Source organism: Salmo salar, chromosome ssa17 (genome assembly GCF_905237065.1).
Source record: "Salmo salar chromosome ssa17, Ssal_v3.1, whole genome shotgun sequence".
NCBI classification, from domain to species: Eukaryota; Metazoa; Chordata; class Actinopteri; order Salmoniformes; family Salmonidae; genus Salmo; species Salmo salar.
The window spans coordinates 2,305,001-2,319,057 of NC_059458.1; the positions used below are offsets into that span (position 1 = coordinate 2,305,001).

Sequence of the window (14,057 nt, forward strand, 5' to 3'; positions counted from 1 at the left end):
GTGTGTGTGTGTGTGTGTGTGTGTGTGTGTGTGTGTGTGTGTGTGTGTGTGGTCTGAACGGGAATTTATTTTGGACCACATTTTTGAATTTAATTCAACTGCTGCATATTGCTCCTCGCTCCATTTGTATAGAAATCATCTGAGGTGAGCCCCTGTCCCCACGGACCCCCGAGTGGCGCAGTGGTCTAATGCACTGCATCTCAATGCTAGTGGCGTCACTACATCACTGGTTCGATTCCAGGCTGTATCACAACCGGCCGTGAGTCCCATAGGCCTGTGCACAATTTGCCCAGTGTCGTCTGGGTTTGGCCAGGGTAGGCCGTCATTGTAAATAACAATTTCTTGTTAACTGACTTTCCTAGTTAAATAAAGGTTAAATAAATCAATAAATAATAAAAACATCTAGGGAGTGAACGCTCACAGAGAATTGTTATGTTTTCTGTGTTTCTCTCTTTTCTTTTGTTCTGTCTTTATTTTCTCCAGTTTATGGCACGACTCTCTCTCTCTGTCTCTCTCTCTGTCTCAGTCTCTCTCTCTGTCTCCCTTTCTCTGTCTCTCTCTGTCTCTCTGTCTCTCTCCCAGTCCCTCTTTCTCTCTCTCTCTTTCTCTCTCTCTCTCTGTTTATTCAGTTGATGGTCAATAATAGAAACAGCAAACAGAGTGTTTTCAATATGTAGACAGCTCAGTGTTGTGAATGAACTGGATTAATGACGTCTGAACACAGTTAACGCTCTCTCACTCACTCCCCTCCACTTCATTTGGAGGCTCATGTGTAGTTGTGTTGTGATCAATACGTCTATGTTCACTTAAAGGGGAATTTGATTCCAATAGAATGACACTGAGCGTTGTGTATTTCCCTTCACTGCATCTCCTAATGTTCTCTCAACTCCACAGCCAAAGAGCTCAAATAAAACCCCAATCCCTAATCTCCTTCTCTGTGTCCCTGTCTTGCTCTCTGTGTCAGTGTCTCTGTGTCCCTGTCTTGCTCTCTGTGTCAGTGTGTCTGTGTCCCTGTCTTGCTCTCTGTGTCAGTGTCTCTGTGTCCCTGTCTTGCTCTCTGTGTCAGTGTCTCTGTGTCCCTGTCTTGCTCTCTGTGTCAGTGTCTCTGTGTCCCTGTCTTGCTCTCTGTGTCAGTGTCTCTGTGTCCCTGTCTTGCTCTCTGTGTCAGTGTCTCTGTGTCCCTGTCTTGCTCTCTGTGTCAGTGTCTCTGTGTCCCTGTCTTGCTCTCTGTGTCAGTGTCTCTGTGTCCCTGTCTTGCTCTCTGTGTCAGTGTCTCTGTGTCCCCGTCTTGCTCTCTGTGTCTCTGTCTCTGTGTCCCCTGTCTGCCCTGTGTGACGTTGTGTCGGCCCCTGTGTGACTTTTCTAAATGGCCTGTTATAATCACCACTCTGCTATAGACTGTAATGGAATGTGACGATTAGCGCCCTCGTCGCCACGCTAATGGGCTTGACTTTCTGTCGCCACCGGGAGCAGTGCATTGTGGGATAGCCTAAATGAGGGTGGCGTGTGACAGAGGGGTGCAGGGGTGTGTGAATGGGTGTAAAGTGTACCTCTCCTCCTCTCTCAGGAAGACAGGCAGTTAGAGGGACAGTTATGGAAACGTCAAAAATCTCCTTCTAAATGTCGTCTAGAGGATGTGGCCGGAGAGAATTATCGGCCTCAGGGGTGCAGTACTTACACACTGAAACTATGGTCTGTACCCCCCCCCCGATGTAGAGGGCTGCATTCCCTCAGGATACCTTGTAATGTATGCATTAGTCTACCTATTGTATTAAAAGCACCTCTTTGTCACATTATTCACACACTCCTACTTCTCTTCTCCTAGTTGGGCAAGTATGTCTAAAGTACCCGCCCACAGGAGCGGGCAGGTGCGGTATGAAAAGCTGTGGGTGCAGGTGGGAGCGGGCAGGCGGGCGCAGGTGCGGTATGAAAAGCTGTGGGTGCAGGTGGGAGCATGGTCGAGCGGCAGGTGCGGTATGAAAAGCTGTGGGTGCAGGTGGGAGCAGGCAGGTGAAGCGTGGGTGCAGGTGGGAGCGGCAGGTGCGGTATGAAAAGCTGTGGGTGCAGGTGGGAGCTGGCAGGTGCGGTATGAAAAGTTGTGGGTGCAGGTGGGAGCGGGCAGGTGCGGTATGAAAAGCGGTGGGTGCAGGTGGGAGCGGGCAGGTGCGGTATGAAAAGCTGTGGGTGCAGGTGGGAGCGGGCAGGTGCGGTATGAAAAGCTGTGGGTGCAGGTGGGAGCAGGCAGGTGCGGTATGAAAAGCTGTGGGTGCAGGTGGGAGCAGGCAGGTGCGGTATGAAAAGCTGTGGGTGCAGGTGGGAGCAGGCAGGTGCGGTATGAAAAGCTGTGGGTGCAGGTGGGAGCTGGCAGGTGCGGTATGAAAAGCTGTGGGTGCAGGTGGGAGCGGGCAGGTGCGGTATGAAAAGCTGTGGGTGCAGGTGGGAGCGGGCAGGTGCGGTATGAAAAGCGGTGGGTGCAGGTGGGAGCGGGCAGGTGCGTGAGAGGGCAGGTGCGGTATGAAAAGCTGTGGGTGCAGGTGGGAGCAGGATGAAGAAATCAGTCCCACGCAGACCTCTTTCCCCCGATGCAACCATGATATCTAACATCCTTCTCCCTTTGGACTGGCCAAACTTTGTATAAATAAAATAAAAAATCCCAAAAGCATAAGAAAAAAACACCAATGACTCTTTAATCAGATATTACTCACACTCTCTATATAGATTAACCTTCCTCTCAGAGAACCTCCTCTCCTATGGTCTCTTTTCCCCCTCCTCTCTATCCTCCTGTCTCTATGCTCCCAGCCCGATAGAGAGAGTGGTCGACTAACTTTAATCTTTATTACCTGCTTTGATTTTCCTGCTAAAGGAGGAAATGCATAATTTGCCTCCTTTGAAGTTGCTCCACTATTACTGACAACATGTTACTTTAATCTGAGACCCCCGAACATTAAATATTTAATCATTTACTGAACAAAGGAGGGCCAGGGCCATTTTCTCCTACCTCTTTGACTTTTCCTGTCATACACTGTCAGTGTAGCTAGTAAGAAGCTATTCATTTGGGCTGGAAAAGGGCCTTTTCCAAGCAGAGGTGAGGTCAACCTGTTATTACCTTGTTATTTCACCAGACTGAGAGGGAAGAGCTCTGAAGTCAAGTGTTCCCGTGTAGGTGACTGGAAGGCTCAGTGTCCTACTCTGACTGAAGGAACATGTTAGTGTACTGACTGTAGTGTGAGCATGCGTGCCCTCAGAAGGGGAAATGAAAACAATTACCCAGACTCATGTTGTTTCACTCCCCCTTACTCCCCATGTACCAACCTCTTTCATCCCTCCTCTCCCTCCTTCCTTCCCTCCTCCACCTTTTGATGAATTACTCTGTGAACATCATATGCTGGCTGAACAGAAACATAATTGCTAGTGTGTGTAATTGTGCATCTGTTTTAGCTTGTGTGTGTGTGTGTACATGTGTGCGTTGTGATTTTTCTCACTAAATGCATCCAGCTCCTTTCCAGCTGCTTAGCAGTAGTCTCTATATTACACCATGTATAAGCATCCAGCTCCACTTCATTATATTGTATTAGAGGTCGACCGATTATGATTTTTCAACGCCGATACCGATTATTGGAGGCCCAAAATGCCGATTAATCGGCCGATTTCTTTCTCGTTTATTTATTTGTAATAATGACAATTACAACAATACTGAATGAACACTTATTTTTAACTTAATATAATACATAAATAAAATCAATTTAGCCTCAAATAAATAATGAAACATGTTCAATTTGGTTTAAATAATGCAAAACAATGTGTTGGAGAAGAAAGTAAAAGTGCAATATGTGCCATGTAAAAAAGCTAAGGTTTAAGTTCCTTGCTCAGAACATGAGAACATATGAAAGCTGGTGGTTCCTTTTAACATGAGTCTTCAATATTCCCAGGTAAGAAGTTTTAGGTTGTAGTTATTATAGGAGTTATAGGACTATTTCTCTCTATACGATTTGTATTTCATATACTATTGACTATTAGATGTTCTTATAGGCACTTTAGTATTGCCAGTGTAACAGTATAGCTTCCGTCCCTCTCCTCGCTCCTACCTGGGCTCGAACCAGGAACACATCGACAACAGCCACCCTCGAAGCAGCGTTACCCATGCAGAGCAAGGGGAACAACTACTCCAAGTCTCAGAGCGAGTGACGTTTGAAACGCTATTAGCTATTATACCCACCCGGCTTGAAGTCATAAACAGCTTGAAACACAGCGAAGAGCGGCTGGCAAAACGCACGAAAGTGCTGTCTGAATGAATGCTTACGAGCCTGCTGCTGCCTACCACCGCTCAGTCAGACTGCTCTATCAAATCGTAGACTTAATTATAATATAATAAACACACAGAAATACGAGCCTTAGGTCATTAATATGGTCAAATCCGGAAATTATCATCTCGAAAACGAAACATTTTTTTCTTTCAGGTGGCATCCCTAAGTCTAAATATTCCTGTTACATTGCACAACCTTCAATGTTATGTCATAATTACGTAAAATTCAGGCAAATTAGTTCGCAACGAGCCAGGCGGCCCAAATTGTTGCATATACCCTGACTCTGCGTGCAATGAACGCTAGAGATGTGACACAATTTCATGTTAGCAGGCAATATTAACCTCTCTAGGGCCGGCGGGACGAAATCGTCCCACCTACGTAACAGCCAGTGGAATCCTGTGGCGCGTTATTCAAATACCTTAGAAATGCTATTACTTCAATTTCTCAAACATATGACTATTTTACACCATTTTAAAGACAAGACTCTCATTAATCTAAACACACTGTCCGATTTCAAAAAGGCTTTACAACGAAAGCAAAACATTACATTATGTCAGCAGAGTACCCAGCCAGAAATAATCAGACACCCATTTTTCAAGCTAGCATATAATGTCACAAAAACCCAGAAGACAGCTAAATGCAGCACTAACCTTTGATGATCTTCATCAGATGACACACCTAGGACATTATGTTATACAATACATGCATGTGTTGTTCAATCAAGTTCATATTTATATCAAAAACCAGCTTTTTACATTAGCATGTGACGTTCAGAACTAGCATACCCCCCGATATGTCCGATTTTAAAATAGCTTTTCAGTGAAAGCACATTTTGCAATATTCTCAGTAGATAGCCCGGGGCTAGCTATTTAGACACCCAGCAAGTTTAGCACTCACCAAAGTCAGATTTACTATAAGAAAAATGTTATTACCTTTGGTGTTCTTCGTCAGAATGCACTCCCAGGACTTCTACTTCAATAACAAATGTTGGTTTGGTCCCAAATAATCCATTGTTATATCCAAACAGCGGCGTTTTGTTCGTGCGTTCAAGACACTATCCGAAAGGGTAAAGAAGGGTGACGAGCACGGCGCATTTCGTGACAAAAAAATTCTAAATATTCCATTACCGTACTTTGAAGCATGTCAACCGCTGTTTAAAATAAATTTTTATGCCATTTTTCTCGTAAAAAAGCGATAATATTCCGACCGGGAATCTGCGTTTAGGTAAAAAGAGGAAAGAAAATAAAGCACGGGGTCGACTCGTGCACGCGCCTAAGCCCATTGTCCTCTGATCGGCCACTTGCCAAAAGCGTAAATGTGTTTCAGCCTGGGGCTGCCTCGATATCATTCAGCTTTTTCCCGGGCTCTGAGAGCCTATGGGAGCCGTAGGAAGTGTCACGTTACAGCAAAGATCCTCAGTCTTCAATAAAAAGAGCCAAGATGAACAACAACTTGTCAGACAGGCCACTTCCTGTTCAGAATCTTCTCAGGTTTTTGCCTGCCATATGAGTTCTGTTATACTCACAGACACCATTCAAACAGTTTTAGAAACTTTAGGGTGTTTTCTATCTAAAGCCAATAATTATATGCATATTCTAGTTACTGGGCAGGAGTAGTAACCAGATTAAATCGGGTACGTTTTTTATCCGGCCGTGTCAATACTGCCCCCTACCCCCAACAGGTTAACTAAATATGCAGGTTAAAAAAAAGTGATTTTAAGAAAGGCATTGATGTTTATGGTTAGGTACATTGGTGCAACGACAGTGCTTTTTTGCAAATGTGCTTGTTAAATCATCACCCGTTTGGCGTAGTAGGCTGTGATTCGATGATAAATTAACAGGCACCGCATTGATTATATGCAACGCAGGACAAGCTAGATAAACTAGTAATATCATCAACCATGTGTAGTTAGTTAACTAGTGATTGATTGATTGTTTTTTATAAGATATGTTTAATGCTAGCTAGCAACTTACCTTGGCTTCTTGCTGCCCTCGCATAACAGGTAGTCAGGCTCCTCGTGGAGTGCAATGTAAGGCAGGTGGTTAGAGCGTTGGACTAGTAACCGGAAGGTTGCAAAAACTAATCCCCGAATCCCCCCTGAACAAGGCAGTTAACCCCCTTTCCTAGGCCGTCATTGAAAATAAGAATGTGTTCTTAATCTGACTTGCCTAGTTAAATAAAGGTGTAAAAATAATAATAATTGTAAAAAAAATGAATAAATAAAACATTTAAATCGGTAAATCGGTGGCCAAAAATACAGATTACCGATTGTTATGAAAACTTGTAATCGGCCCTAATTAATCGGCCATTCCGGTTAATCGGTCGACCTCTATATTGTATGTCCTGCATTACAATGCTTCCTCTGTAGCCTGATCCCAGACCTGTTGCTTAATTGTCAAGCCAATTCCATAAGGAGTTGGCAAGAGAGCAGAAACAGACTGGCACCCAGGCTACTTCCTCTGTACCCATCCAGACACTTTACATTAGGCCCTCCCTGAATAGATAGTAGAATAGTCAGACTGGCTTTATTAACAATTGATGTGGCTGGAGTGGAGATCGACAGAGGCACAGCTAAGATGAAGTGTGTGTGTGTGTGTGTGTGTGTGTGTGTGTGTGTGTGTGTGTGTGTGTGTGTGTGTGTGTGTGTGTGTGTGTGTGTGTGTGTGTGTGTGTGTGTGTGTGTGTGTGTGTGTGTGTGTGTGTGTGTGTGTGTGTGTGCGTCCCAGTCGTCCAGTCCATCTCTCTCTATAGAACCCTGTCTGAGGGATCAGATACAGTACATTATCAGACATTTCCTGAAACTGTTCTAACACACACACACACACACACGCACGCACAGAAACACACGCTGACACTTTTCCCCAAACACTTAAACACACTCTAGAAATGACCCTTCATTCACATAAAGTAATGTATCCAAGATCTATGTTCTTCCTCTCTTCTCTACCTTTGACATCAACTTGACACATTATCCGGTCATTATCCAGTCTCAAGTCTTTTCTCTCCTTTCAGCACAGTGCTAGACTGTGTCATTAATAAGGCTGTGTGTATCCATCACTGGGCATGGCAAGGCTTTTGTGTGTGTGTGTGTGTGTGTGTGTGTGTGTGTGTGTGTGTGTGTGTGTGTGTGTGTGTGTGTGTGTGTGTACACACACCTCTCGGCAGGATATTTTTCTCCTCTCAATACTGTATCGATTTCCTATATGACTTCATCAGACTAATACTAATACTTGCTCGGCCCCAGCTGGTATGCACATCACGAAACACACACACACACACACACACACACACACACACACACACACACACACACACACACACACACACACACACACACACACACATACACATACACATACACATACACACACACACCACAATGCCATTGTTTCCTCCCAGCAACCAGTGGAAGTAGTCTGTCTACCACTGAAAAGTATCTTTCAACTGAATGGTGTAAAATCATCTGTTTTTGATCCTTTCCACAGTGGACATGAACCTAATGAATATTTACTCATTAAAACACATCAGTCATCAACACTGTCATCATTTCAATAAGCATTTCTCTACGGCTGGCCATGCTTTCCATCTGGCTACCCCAACCCCGGCCAACAGCTCTGCACCCCCGCAGCTACTGGAAAATCCGGTTTCTGAGCTGGTCACGGGTGGACCACAGCCACGCTCAGAGTCCTAAATGATATCATAACCGCCATAGGTAAAAGACAGTACTGTGCAGCCGTATTCATCGACCTGGCCAAGGCTTTTGACTCTGTCAATCACCGTATTCTTATCGGGCGACTCAACAACCTTGGTTTCTCAAATGACTGCCTCGCCTGGTTCACTAACTACTTCTCAGATAAAGTTCAGTGTGTCAAATCGGAGGGCCTGTTGTCCGGACCTCTGGCAGTCTCTATGGGGGTACCACAGGGTTCAATTCTCGGGCCGACTCTTTTCTCTGTATATATCAACGATGTCGCTCTTGCTGCTGGTGATTCTCTGATCCACCTCTACGCAGACGACACCATTCTGTATACATCTATGCCCTTCTTTGGACACTGTGTTAACTAACCTCCAGACGAGCTTCAATGCCATACAACACTCCTTCCATGGCCTCAAACTGCTCCTAAATGCTAGTAAAACTAAATGCATGCTCTTCAACCATTCGCTGCCCACACCCGCCCACCCGACTAGCATCACTACTCTGGACGGCTCTGACTTTGAATACGTGGACAACTACAAATACCTGGGTGTCTGGCTAGACTGTAAACTCTCCTTCCATACTCATATTAAGCATCTCCAATCCAAAAATTAAATCTAGAATCGGCTTCTTATTTCACAACAAATCCTCCTTCACTCATGCTGCCAAACATACCCTCGTAAAACTGACTATCCTACCGATCCTTGACTTTGGCGATGTCATTTACAAAATAGCCTCCAACAACTTTACTCAGCAAATTGGATGTAGTCTATCACAGTGCCATCCGTTTTGTCACCAAAGCCCCATATACTACCCACCACTGTGACCTGTATGCTCTCGTTGGCTGGTCATCACTTCATATTCGTTGCCAAACCCACAGGCTCCAGGTCATCTGTAAGTCTTTGCTAGGTAAAGCTTCGGCATCTCAGCTCACTGGTCACCATAGCAACACCCACCCGTAGTACGCGCTCCAGCAGGTATATTTCACTGGTCATCCTCAAAGCCAACACCTCGTTTGGCCGCCTTTCTTTCCAGTTCTCTGCTGCCAATGACTGGAACGAATTGCAAAAATCACTGAAGTTGGAGACTTATATCTCCCTCACTAACTTCAAGCATCAGCTGTCAGAGCAGCTTACCGATGACTGCAGCTGTACACAGCCCATCTGTAAAAAGCCCATCCAACCAACTACCTACCTCATCCCCATATTTGTTTTTGTTTTTCTGCTCTTTTGCACACCAGTATCTCTACTTGCACATCCTCATCTGCACATCTATCACTCCAGTGTTAATTGCTAAATTGTAATTACTTCGCTACTATGGACTATTTATTGTCTTACCTCCTTACTTCATTTGCACACACTGTATACAGATTTTTCTATTGTGTTATTGACTGTACGTTTGTTTATGTATAACTCTGTGTTGTTGTTTTTGTCGCACTGCTTTGCTCTATCTTGGCCAGATCGCAGTTGGGTCTAGTGTGTCTCCCCCAGGTCTCAGTTCTCAACTGGCCTACCTGGTTAAATAAAGGTGAAATAAAAATAAATCAAAAATACAGTCAGTAACCTGGGTAGATACTATACAGAGAGACACAGAGGCGATGGCAACTACAGGCGAATGGTCAAGGTGACTGGTTTGAGAAGGTTTGTAGTAGCAGTAGTGAGGGTTAAGGTATCTTGGATCTCTCTGCCAGACTGTAGGGCATGTTGCTAATGCATGATGTTCACTCTACATCACAAAGCCTCTGTCTGTCTGTCTGTCTGTCTGTCTGTCTGTCTGTCTGTCTGTCTGTCTGTCTGTCTGTCTGTCTGTCTGTCTGTCTGTCTGTCTGTCTGTCTGTCTGTCTGTCTGTCTGTCTGTGAGAGAGCAGCTCAGCCCATCTATTAACCTACAGAACATAGGCCTGTAATGCGCCCCAAATGCGCCTGTAGTGCGCCCGTAATATGCCCGTAATACGCCTGTAATGCGCCCGTAATATGCCCGTAATACGCCTGTAATGCGCCCGTAATCCATTTAGGGTTAGGAGCTAGGTTTAGGGTTAGGAGCTAGGCTTAGGGTTAGGAGCTAGGGTTAGGTTTAGGGTTAGAAGCTAGGGTTAGGTTTAGGGTTAGAAGCTAGGTTTATGTTTAGGGTTAGGAGCTAGGGTTAGGTTTAGGGTTAGGAGCTAGGGTTAGGTTTAGGGTTAGGAGCTAGGGTTAGGTTTAGGGTTAGAAGCTAGGGTTAGGTTTAGGTTTAGGAGCTAGGGTTAGGTTTAGGGTTAGGAGCTAGGGTTAGGTTTAGGGTTAAGAGCTAGGGTTAGGTTTAGGGTTAGGGTTAAGGTTAGGTTTTGGGGTTAGAAGGTTTAGGTGTAGGAGCTAGGGTTAGGTTTAGGGTTAAGAGCTAGGGTTAGGTTTAGGGTTAGAAGCTAGGGTTAGGGTTAAGGTTAGGTTTTGGGGTTAAGGTTAGGGTAACGGTTAGAGTTAGGTTTAGGGGTTATCCTTTTTATCCTGAGGGCAGAGATTACGAATTAAGATATTATACAAACTACAACTCCCCCATCTCTGCTCCTCACACTCTCCTCTCCTCTCCCCCTTGCCCCCCCCCCTTCACAGAGGGTTTCTCTTTCAGCTAGAGGCTGGTAAACATCAGGAGAAAGCGTGGTCAGTGGGGACACCAGGGCCTGATACATTCTGGGTGAAGATGTTTTTTTTCTGGATGTAAACTGTCCTGGGATCAGTCTAGCTGGAGCTGTAGTCATGAAAGCCAACTTCCAGCGAAACATATTCTAGAACAGTCTTGTGTTGTCTGTAGTCAGCTTTAGAGCAGAGCGTTAGAGAACAGAGTTAGAAGAGAGAGCTTTACAGATTACCCATGCAGCCTTCATCTGAGTCCTCACATAGTCAGATAGGATTGGGAGCACAGTAAAGGGAGATGGTTAAGTTAAAAAAGACTCTGAGATCAGTTCTGAATATGAATCACGTTATTAACGTGTGAAGAGGAGAGGCTGGTGTCATGTCTGATGAGGCCTGCTCTGAGGAACAAAGAGATACGAGGAGATGACTCTGTGCCCCTGTCCTAAACGCTTGTTCCAATGACAGGCCGAGGAGAAAGGTGTGTATAGGAATGATGTAAATGCTTGTTCTAATATTTCTCAGAACTGTCCGTGTGTAGTTTTGTGTTAGAGTCCAGTCTCAGGTTAAAGTGGATGACAGAGCGTAGGTCACCTCTACAGGGAGATCCATCCTCACAAAAACACACACACACACACACACACACACACACACACACACACACACACACACACACACACACACACACACACACACACACACACACACCACACAGTATATTTCACACATTCCATACAGTATATTTTGACAGCTGAGATAAACAAAGGCAGTGTTTGTGTAATCCATGTTGTTGCTTCATCTCCATCATCTCCAATGATGTCTGACAGGGACACATAAAGAGACATTATCCAGATCAAACACTATCTACAGTCAAATCCTGTTCACTACACGCATGGCCTCGCACATGACATGACAACATGAAACATGTTTACTCTATGGTTGCACACACACACACACACACACACACACACACACACACACACACACACACACACACACATGAAGAGGTGAAGAGAGTCAAAGTCAACATAGACAGTTCATCCTGTGATTCTATCCTTTAATAATTCAATAGATGAGTTAGCTGACAACGTCATGAAAACGATGTGCTCGCTTCAGTTGGGCAGAAGTCTGTGATTCTGGATGGCCAGATGGCTAGCAACAATGACAACAAACTGCCATGTGGGGAATCGTAAGTGACTCGTTTCAGCTGGTTTCATCTTGAACTTGATACTACGTCTTGTTTTGAGGTGTTTTGACTGATTTCATGTCAATGCTGATATGGCTCAAATTCGCTAGCTAGCTAGCCAACAACTGTAACGATGTAGTGCTCATTGTACAAATGTATTTATCTTTTCAATAAAAATTGGAGACTAAATATTGTAAACATTCTAAGCCAACCCTGAATGTTTTGCACCATAGTTGTGCAGGCTTTGGTTTTGTTGCTCAACAACCAACCCGTCTACAGAGAGCTTTAGCTTCATGTCAACCTGAGGTGTTTCTTCATTTGGCTGCAGACTCGTTTGTGTTTCCTGCACATGATCACACATACAGGCTGTTTGCCATGTGGATCGATGTTAACACTCAAGCGTGTGTGTGCGCTGCCTGGCAGTGCCAAAGAGGCAGGAAGTGGTGGATATCTCTATGTAAATTCAGCAGTGCCACATCAAAGCAGCCCACTGTGGAAAACTCTCATAATTAGACAGAAACACCTCATCTACATAAAAATGTTAATTCATCTATTGCTTAGCCGGGTCAGGATGAGAAACAGTCTGCCTGCCTGCCTGCCTGCCTGCCTGCCTGCCTGCCTGTCTGTCTGTCTGTCTGTCTGTCTGTCTGCGTGCGTGCGTGCGTGTGTCTAGTCCGCTGTATCCACCACACTATAGGACACTTGTCATTCAGACAGTGTTTGAGTGTCTGAATGACACACACACACACACACACACACACACACACACACACATGAATGCACACTCATAACACAGACAGTGGTAGTGTTAGGGGTTGGTTCCAGGGTCATGGTTCCTGTAGACTTCATAAGCTCATCCTGCCCCATCCAGACTATTGTACAGACTCTTTAACCTCTTCCTGTCCCTGTCCTACTACCATATCCTTCAGCCCAGAGCTCTTGTTCTACCCATATTCCATCTCTGGCACAACCACAGACAAGGAGCATGGAGTGTACACAGTGCAACAATTATTTCACTGCTTCATATTATTAACATGTGAATTATGAGTATATGTGAATGATATTTAATGAATGCCCTGTTCTCCTAAGCTAACTTATAGCATGCTAGCAGATGCCCATAGACTTCCAGTCATTGCACTAACACTAGTTAGCATTGGTTCGCAAAACTACCTATAACTTAAAATGGTATCCACGAGTTCATCTGACTCTGGGGAAGTAGATAAAAAAATAATTGCCAAAATCCTGAAGAACCCCTTTAAATGGTCATACCATGGTTCATTTAGCTATCTCTTTTAGAATGTTGGACCCCTGTAGGTATATAAAAATATCTAAATGAATTATTTGATAAACTATTGAAGTTGGCCTTTACTGCTATAGCCCATAGAAACACACTGCTCCCCGGGCGCCGATGATGTGGATTAAGGCAGCCCCCCACACCTCTCTGATTCAGAAGACACATCACTGACCCCTCTCCTTTCCATTCATAACTGGCAAAACAGACAGTCAAAAAATAAATGATAGGGAATAACATGTCCTATATCTGAGAGGTATAAGAAAGATCAGGAATGTATTTATTTATTTTTTTACATATATTTAACCCTTTTTTGGGTCACAAAACTACTTCTATTACATTTTTCAAACCGGTCCTGGGTTACCTTCAGACGAGTCCTGTGACCCTTGTCGGGGTCGTAAAGTAGAACAAAACAGAGAACACAATCGAGTTCATCAAATTCTCAACTTTCCATAGAGTGGCCAAACCGTTCGGACACTACAGATGTTTTTGTGAGAAGACCGATTTCCGGGATGTCTCCTGGTCTGACAAGCAGCACTGTAGCTCGGCCACCTTCCACTGCAGATGTTGAAGGCCGACATGGGAGGATGTGGTGGATTGAGACGCAGCCCCTACAGTTTTGATGGGGAGTTTTTATTACGTTAAGTAGTCGACTCTAGGTTTTTTTAAATTGGGCCTGTTTCCGTGCTTGTTGGCCCACCCTCCCCCTCCTTTCTCCACCACTCCACACCTCCCGTCACCCTCCCTCTCCTTTCTCCACCACCCCACACCTCCCCACCCTCCCCCTCCTTTCTCCACCACTCCACACTTCCCGTCACCCTCCCCCTCCTTTCTCCACCACTCCACATCTCCCCCACCCTCCCCCTCCTTACTCCACACCTCCCCCCACCCTCCCCCTCCTTTCTCCACCACTCCACACCTCCCCCCACCCTCCCCCTCCTTACTCCACACCTCCCCACCCCCCCTCCTTTCTCCA

At 45.1% G+C, this 14,057-nt stretch overlaps 1 pseudogene; it reads left to right on the top strand.

Annotated features, from left to right (window-relative positions):
- LOC106561268 (WW domain-containing oxidoreductase-like) overlaps positions 1–14,057 on the top strand; it is a 289,940-nt pseudogene that overhangs the window by 179,123 nt on the left and 96,760 nt on the right.